The sequence below is a fragment of the Physeter macrocephalus genome, chromosome 16 (assembly GCF_002837175.3).
Source record: "Physeter macrocephalus isolate SW-GA chromosome 16, ASM283717v5, whole genome shotgun sequence".
NCBI lineage: Eukaryota > Metazoa > Chordata > Mammalia > Artiodactyla > Physeteridae > Physeter > Physeter macrocephalus.
In genome coordinates, this window is record NC_041229.1 from 37,449,802 (window position 1) to 37,456,902 (window position 7,101).

The 7,101-nt window shown below is 39.7% G+C and overlaps 1 protein-coding gene across 1 annotated transcript in view; it reads left to right on the forward strand.

Annotated features, from left to right (window-relative positions):
* Positions 1-7,101, forward strand: part of MAML2 (mastermind like transcriptional coactivator 2) — a 367,048-nt gene that overhangs the window by 242,344 nt on the left and 117,603 nt on the right. The gene's annotated exons all lie outside the window — the stretch shown is intronic.

The window sequence follows — 7,101 nt, forward strand, 5'->3', positions numbered from 1 at the left end:
CACCATGCAGCTTGGTCCTGTTGCTTTGGTTACCATTATGTTCGCACTGGGACAGAATCAAGACCACAAAGACAGCAACGGTGCTGACAGATGCCTCTGAAGACCTCATGAAGGTTCACTTGAGGCATCTGGAGGCAAGAGTATCTTCCTCGTAGAGCATCACTGCCATTGGGGTCTGTTGTGATCAAAGGCTCTTGCTTACTAAGAATGTTGCCTTAGAATCCATGCCTTTAGTGACAAGTCCAGTTGTCAGTTACATTCTGATATGCCCATGCCTGGTGTTTATTTGTTCAGTCAATAAATCAGTCATTAAGTCGACATGCATGCCCTGAGTACCTACCGCATGCGTGATGTTGTGATTGTGCTGAGTATTGAAATAAGGCCAGACATGATATTAAGAGTGTTTAATGACAAATCTCCACCCACACCAACCAACTGAAATGTCTAAATGCCCAACCCATCATAATAGATCCTGCTGTGATTCCATGCTGGTGCATGAGGGTTGAGTATCCACCTTAAATAAGACATGTTCTCTGTCTGCAAGTACAGTCTGGAGAGGTCGACAGGCTTTAAAAACTATCATTTTAATTCTGAGTGGAAAGGATAATCATATGGAGCACAAAGCTTGGGTATTTACTGAGCAAGGGGAAATCAGGAAAGGCTGCCAGAGAAGGTAATGTGTGAATTAAGTGTTAAAGCATGAAATTGTCGTGACTACCAACAGAAAAAAAATCTGTGGTTACCTTATATCCTGTGGTTAACATAAAGCAGAGGTTTTATTCTGCCCCAAACAGGAATCATATGAAGCGATAGCCCTGTGTCTCCAGAACACACACTGGTGAATCAGTGCCGATCCCCAGGGAACTTGAAAGGAAAAATTCTTCCTGGAATAAGTGAGGGAAGGCAGGCAGGCAGACAGGCAGGCAGACAGGCAGGCAGGAAGGAAGGCTGAATGTTGCTTTGTGCATGTAATTTGACAGATCTGTGTTAGCGTCCAAGCACAAAGACAGCACGTTACCTGTCAAAACAATGTGTCAGGACAGTATGACGGCACAGAGCCTAGTTCCAATCACATTCCTAGAGTAGTTTGTATGGCTACTGCCCAGAAAAGAATGCCACCAGCACCACAGGCTGTGGCCAAGCTAACCTTTGCCTTAGATATATGCCAGGAGAAAACTAGTCTCAACTAGGATTCAAGAGCTGTGTCCCAAGTAAACTTTCGGCTCTTAACCACTTACGAAGTGTGTTTTTCTAAATCGTAGATTATGAAGAATGGACTTGGAGTAGAGTCATGTGTATGTTACAAAGTTCCATTTTTAGCATGGGTAATTTGGGGATCATTTAAAAACAAACAGTATTGTGGAACTACTTTCTAATATTCTGTGTAGCCACTTTGCTGTGGGTGAATCTGGGTTTAAATTCTAACTCTGACATTCTAGCTGTGTGACCTCCAAGGAATCAGTGAGCCTCTCTAAGCCTCAGTTTCCTCACCTGTAAATGAGGATGATAACGTACATCCTAGGATTTTTGGAGAGTAAGTGATGTATCTCTCAGGCGGGGGTCTAGAATAAAGTTGGCTATTATTGTGATTATCATGGAAAGGGCCATACATGATATCAGAATATTTTTTAACAAGCATTACTTTTATGTAGGAAGCCCATTGAAGTAAGTCTCAAATTTTTTCATAAACAGTACTAGAGGAATAAAAGAGAACTATCTTTAATTCTGTCCAGCAATATGGTGAGTGGGTAGTGATTTACCTTTCCTGGACCCAGACTTCTGACCATAAAAATGACCATAAATAATGAGATATTAGTAGAAGTTAGCATTTATTGAGTATTTACTCTGTAACTGGCATGACCTCTGCCCCCCTTGATTGTGGTATCTCATTTTACCCATATAAACTAATTACCATTATTCTCATTTTATAGGTGAGGCAAATGAGGCACAGAGAAGTTAAATGACTTTTCCAAAGTTACACAGATAATAAGTAGCAGAGCCAGGATTCTGATGGTCTCCTTTGAAGGTTGTACTTTCAGACTTGAGGCTATACCGCTCACAAGAAGGATTTGCTGAGAAATGAATGGCCGTTTGTAGATCATTGTGAAATTCTCAAAAGAAATATTTCTTATAATATCGAGCCATATTTACATAATCTACATAGTAAATTAAGTTTTGGGAGGATAGAGAAAGTCTCAAATCTCTAATCACCTTCAGAGCTGTTAAAGAAAAGAATCAAAAAATATCTGTGTGACGCTTGACCTTCCTGAGAGTATTATGAAGCTTAACCAAAATAAGCAATTTACAACAGGAAATATAGCTCTTTGGTACCCCATCAGCCCTTCTTTGGGAGCCTTCCTGCCACCTCCAACATCCTCTGTCTTGTTTCCGCCTCTATTGCTCATATCAACAACTGTCCACCATACTTCTGACCCCTTAGTCCCCGTGCCAGCTTCCAGGACCCAGGCACACCAATGGGTGCTAATGACCAAATCCACAAACATCTTCCAGTGCCTTAGATATTTTTCTACTTTTCCCAGTGTGTATGACACTTATGATGCCAAGATAATTTTCATCTTTTCAAGAAGGCCCTCAAAAAGTGGTAGAAATGGTGGTGACATGTCCAGCTAAAGGCCTCTTCTGTACAGGCAGGCAATGGCTACTCAATCAAAGCCTTATCCCAACCTTGTCAAGTGAACTATATTGTCCCTTCTGGCTCAACAATTCCATGAAGTATGACTCTGAAGTGTTCTGTGTCTGAGTTGTGAGCAAGTGTATCAGAGCTCTGTAGTCAAATAAGTGTTACCCTCTTGAAAGCATTCACCTTTGAAGGGGTTGGATGCATTCTAATAATGGTGTTATTGTTCAATACAGTTGCAGAGTTTTTCTCTGGGGATTGTCTTCAGAGCTTTTAGCACATTGAGTGGATTGTTATCAATGCAGTAATATTCATCTTGTTGGGGTTATTTTTGAAAACAGTCAAGCAGAGTAATGCTGCTTTGGGTCAAAAAAACAAAGAATAACTATGATGTGATAGAACTGCATTTCAAGTTTGGTCTGTGAACTTCCCTGAAGGCAATAAAGAAAGTAAATGAGTTGCTTCCCAAGATGATAATTTTGAGAAGTAATTTTCATTTGGATGTACATATTTCTAGGTTCTTCCATTTTTATTGTCTCATCTGGTATATTGCTAAGTATTCTCAACTCAGAGAGAGTAGTTTTAACTCTGCCATTCATAGTAGACAGTACAAATCTCTGTTCTCATCTCAGATTAGCCAAATCACTGATACTCATGACCAAAGCCATGGGAGGAAAGGAAATTAAGCAATTCTTAAGTTTATCAACTAAAGCATCCTGAACGAAAACAGTAGTCATGAATTTTTTTCTGCTTGTCATACTCACTTTATGTCAAACACAGCAAGATTTACTAGTGGGATATGTTAATTGGGATAGCCTTGGGAATGGTGGAAATCTTGGTTCTCTGCTACAAAATGATAGATTGAATTTGTTGAATTTGATCAACAAATTGAATTTGTTGATCAGTTGTTTAGAATTTACCCAGTAGACTGTGCAAAGATGGCCTTCTCTTCACCTTACAGAACTCTGAACCCCGACAGGGCTGCATGGTCAGGCAGAGACTGAAATTGGGGGAATTCATATGTCCCTCTCCCTTTATTGGGTACCTGCCCGCCTCTGCTCTCCTAGATGTGAATGGCACCCGAGAGATAGATGCAGCATAATCGAATTGTTGGAGACATCTTTACTGTTCCATGCCTGGAGTAGTTTAAAATAATCCCTTCTCTGGAGACTGCAAGAACAAATGGTATTTGGTGTTTCACAAAATGTCTTCAGCAACTCTGTCTTGCTAGTGTTTGGGGCTTGGCAAATGGAAATACCTCCTGGCTATAATTTTCGTCTTTTTCCGATTGGAAGGTTATGGGAGAGGGCAGGAGAGGGATGTAACGCATGCAGTTCTGATTTATCTTCAAGTCACTGAATACTTGTTTTAAGGTGTGAAAGAATTATTGGTTGACCAGGCCTCATGAGAGTTCAATCCAAAGCCCTAACCTCTTGCACTAGAAAATGGTCTTTTTCAAAGCTGTATAATCAGACACTTAAAAGTGTGAATTTTTTTTTGTAACATTAGAGCCATGAAACTCAAGTGGATTCTATATTTGGTTTAGAATTCTCCCATCTCTAAAAATTCTGAGAGGGAAGGCAGCCAGTGAATGGATAGTTTGTTATGACCAAAACATAAATTTGTACATTTCCTTTTTAGTTTAAAGCCAGCTCCTCCATCGTATATTAGGAACCTCACCCCACTCTCTCTACCTAGCCAAGTTTATCCTTTGGTGCACTATATATCAACCCTTGGCATAAATCAAGCAATGTTCTTCGTCTTTAAGTTAATCTTGTGTATAGCTAACCTTAAAGATGAACACTCAGAAAATTGTTTCCCAGTTGGTCTAGCTGAGGGTGGAGGAAAGAGGACTCGCTGTAGCTGTCATATACTGACAATACTTCTAAATCCTTATAATTGCCCAGAGAAAGTGCCAGAGAAGAGATAGAACCTTCATTCAACTGGGAGTGCCTCTTCTAATAAGAAAATAATTATGAGTTCAGAGTTCTGCGACAATATAACATCCAAACCACCCCTTTGCTGTGGGCTAGGGGTTGGCTAAAGGGTCAGCCAATTAGGTTAGTGTCAGGGTTTGGTTTTAGGGGCAGAATCAGTTGAGAGGAAGTCAGGAGCATGAAGGGCCAAAGACAGAACCCAGCCAAAATCCTAAAAAAGCTGGGAAACAAAATCAGTCAGTATACACAGAACCGAGGAGTGAATCTAAAATATGGTAACAAACCCATGATTTTGTAAGTGACCTAAAATCTAGAGTGTAGTTAGGATAGAGACCCAGGAGATGCTAGGTGGTCATTACAAATGACCCTCGACCATTTGGTGATTTCCATTATGACTTACCTTGGCTGGATTATGCTGGCCAAAGAGAAGAGATCTGATACAGATATACTGAGGGTTGTTCATGGCAAGCCAGGAGCATTGTTTTTATATTTTCATTTTATCTTTGATATTTCATCATTAATCTTTTAAGTTTACAAAAGAAACAAAAATTTGTTTTTAATACTCCATGAAACTAGTGCTAAGGCCAGGATCCAGAGTTAATTTCGAGACACACATGTTAATATAATTTATACTGAAGACTTTTTTTTATTGGAGTATAGTTGATTTACAATGTTATGTTAGTTTCAGGTGTACAACAAAGTAAATCAGTTATACATATACATATGTCCACTCTCTTCTAGATTCTTTTCCCATATAGGCCATTACACAGTATTGATTAGAGTTCCCTGTGCTATGGAGTAGGTCCTTATTAGTTATCCGTTTTATATACAGTAGTGTGTATATGTCAATCCCAATCTTTCCATTTATCCATCCCCTGCCTTACACCCTGGTAACCATTTAGAAAACCAGATGTTTTCTACATCTGTAACCCTATTTCTGTTTTGTATATAAGTTCATTTGAACCCTTTTTTAGATTCCGCATATAAGTGACATCATATGATACTTGTCTGACTTACTTCACTCAGTATAACAGTCTCTAGGTCCATCCATGTTGCTGCAATGGCATTATTTCATTCTTTTTTATGGCTGAGTAATATTCCATTGTATATATGTACCACATCTTCTTTATCCATTCCTCTATTGATGGACATTTAGGTTGCTTCCATGTCCTGGCTGTTGTAAATAGTGCTGCAATGAACATTGGGGTGCATGTATCTTTTTGAATTAATGGTTTTCTCTGGATATATGCCCAGGAGTGGGATTGCTGGGTCATATGGGAGTCCTATTTTCAGGTTTTTAAGGAACCTCCATACTGTTCTCCATAGTGGCTGCACCAATTTACATTCCCACCAACAGTGCAAGAGGGTTCCCTTTTCTCCACACCCCCTCCAAGACCATCATCAAAAAATGTACTGAAGACTCTTTTTTTTTTTTAACATCTTTATTGGAGTATAATTGCTTTACAGTGTTGTGTTAGTTTCTGCTGTATAACAAAGTGAATCAGCTATATGCATACGTATATCCCCATATCACCTCCCTCTTGCGCCTCCCTCCCACCCTCCCTATCCCACCCCTCTAGGTGATCACAACACACCGATCTGATCTCCCTGTGCTATGCAGCTGCTTCCCACTAGCTATCTATTTTACATTTGGTAGTGTATATATGTCAGTGCTACTCTTTCACTTCGCCCCAGCTTACCTGTCCCCCTCCCTGTGTCCTAAAGTCCATTCTCTAGGTCTGCATCTTTATTCCTGTCCTGCCCCTAGGTTCATGAGAACCATTTTATTTTTTTTTAGATTCCATATATATATATGTGTTAGCATACAGTATTTGTTTTTCTCTTTCTGACTTACTTCACTCTGAGAGACTCCAGGTCCTTCCACCTCACTACAAATAACTCAATTACATTTCTTCTTATGGCTGAGTAATATTCCATTGTATATATGTGCCACATCTTCTTTATCCATTCATCTGTCCATGGACACTTAGGGTGCTTCCATGTCCTGGCTACTGTAAAGAGTGCTGCAATGAACAATGGGGTACATGACTCTTTTTGAATTATGGTTTTCTCAGGGTATATGCCCAGGAGTGAGATTGCTGGGTCATATGGTAGTTCTAGTTTTAGTTTTTTTTAAGGAAACTCCATACTGTTCTCCATAGTGGCTGTATCAATTTACATTCCCACCAACAGTGCAAGAGGGTTCCCTTTTCTCCACACCCTCTCCAGCAATTATTGTTTGTAGATTTTTGATGATGGCCATTCTGACCAGTGTGAAGTGGTACCTCATTGTGGTTTTGATTTGCATTTCTCTAATGATTAATGATGCTGAGCATCCTTTCATGTGTTTGTTGGCAATCTATATATCTTCTTTGGGGAAATGTCTATTTAGGTCTTCTGCTTATTTTTGGATTGGGTTTTTGTTTTTTGGATGTTGAGCTGCATGAGCTACTTGTATATTTTGGAGATTAATCCTTTGTCAGTTGCTTCATTCACAAATATTTTCTCCCATTCTGAGGGCTGTCT